We start from the raw sequence: 2247 nt of genomic DNA on the forward strand, positions 1-2247 counted from the left end.
ATTGCTTTTGACATAATCTCTCATTTAGTGTCCTAAAGTTTGTGCTTTGTTTTGAGAAGAACATCATATTGATCATATTTCCTGAGTTATTTACATTACATTGCTGTCTACTGGTATTGACCTGGTAGGATCAACTATATTTATATATTTACATACATTTTAACAATGTATCAGTAGTGATGAGCTTGGATTGTAGGATGAGTCTGAAGCCATTTAGGGAAGTTCACCATTTTGAATCATTAGATAATTGTAAATATGCTAATGATGAAAGTTTTATTTGTCTTTGAGGTTAATGTGGCAGCCCACCTGGACGTTCCTCATTCTTACCTCATGTGGAAGCAAAGAGGAAAAAGGAGGTGAAGCTCACTGGTCAGCGCTAGCTCTGTTAGCCACATAGCTGCTGCACTGCATGCATTGGGGGTAGGGTGAGGGGAAGGTCTGGAAGGGGGTGAGTGTGTTGGGGAGGGATTGGGATAGGGGGCTTGATGAGGGAGATAAGGTAGAACTGAAGGGGTGGGGATAGATGGGGCCACCTATGCTGTATGGCAGGGGAAGCATGAATTATTAGAAGATAGCTGAAAATTATGGTTTTTTTTTTTTTAAACTGGATGCTTCCTTAAATGATTTGTGACAATTGTAATTCTTGGTACCCTTTTATATTATCTGTTATCTTCTTACCAAATAAAAATAATTATAAAAGAAAAAAAAAGTAAAGTGGAAAGTAAAATGCAAAATGCAAAACAGGAGTGCAATGTGAATGTGCAATGTGCAATGTGCAATGTAATGTAATGTGTGTTAATGTAACACAGACTTGAGGAGTGGGGGTGGGATAAGAGTCCAAGTCAGGTGGGGGTCCCGGGCCTTGTTAATAAGGCCAACTGCAGCCGGGAAGAAGCTGGTTTTGTGGCGTGAGGTTTTGGTCCTGATGGACCGCAGCCTCCTGCCGGAGGGAAGTACCTCGAAGAGTTTGTGACCCGGGTGGGAGGGTTCGGCCACAATCTTACCTGCCCGCCTCAGGGTCCTAAAGAGCTGAACAGGTCCTGTAGAGATGGCAGATTGCAGCCAATCACCTTCTCAGCAGAACGGATGATACGCTGCAGTCTGCCTTTGTAATTGGCAGTGGCAGCAGCGTACCAGATGGTGATGGAGGAGGTGAGGATGGACTCGATGATGCAGGTGTACACTGTAAAAAAACTGCCATCGTTTTTACGGGGAAAAAACTGGCAGCTGAGTTGCCAGAACAATCCTGTAAAAAATACATCCACCTGTAAACCTCTTTATAGAGCAGGATGTAATTTTAACATTTTAAACCTGTATATTCAACATTGGATTTGAGCAATATTTACATCACTGTTATGTTATATTGGACAAGTTTGTTCAGTAAATGTAACATTTTAAACCTGTATATTCAACATTGAACTTTAGCTATATTTACATCACTGCTATGCTACACTGTAAAAAAAATCCTGTTGTTTTTACTGGAAAAAACTGGCAGCTGTGGTTGCCAGAACAAACCTGTAAAAAATACATCCAGAACCAGTAAATTTAATATTGGATTTATGCTGATTTTGCGTGACCATTATGCTATAAAACCAATTATTTCAGTAAAATATACATCCAGTTGTTGTCTATTGTACATCAAATTCCATTCGATTTCACTGAAATTGTGTAAATGAAAAATCAGTTGAATAACAGTGTTATAATGAGAATTAAGCAGTTAAATAATGTTGTTTGCTTGGTATTTCTCAGTGAAATTGAATGGGATTTGTTAAATTGACATGCTGCTCTGTAAAGAGGTTTACAGGTGGATGTATTTTTTACAGAATTGTTCTGGCAACTCAGCTGCAAATTAACAGTTGTATTTCGTTTAGTATTTTAACACCACCATGTTGTAATTTAAACTGCATTGAATTGCTTGTGTAAATTACAACCATATGTCATTTCTACAGAGAAATATGCATAATCTTACTTTAAAATTACCAGTTATATTTTGTTTAGTATTTTACCCAAAAAAATTGTGAAATAAGCAATACTCTATTGTATTTCTATTTACAGTTCTTTTATGTCATGATTTTACGGCATTTCAGTGTTAATTTTATGCACATTTTTTACAGTGTAGCAGGTGCTGATGTTGTTCTTTGTGACACATAACACTCGCTTAATACAACGAATGGAATATAGATGAGCTAAAATAAGCGGGGTGTCTGTTGGGCCCCACCCTGTTACAAATACGAATAGGTGGGCCTT

The sequence above is a fragment of the Clupea harengus genome, chromosome 7 (assembly GCF_900700415.2).
Source record: "Clupea harengus chromosome 7, Ch_v2.0.2, whole genome shotgun sequence".
Lineage (NCBI taxonomy): Eukaryota > Metazoa > Chordata > Actinopteri > Clupeiformes > Clupeidae > Clupea > Clupea harengus.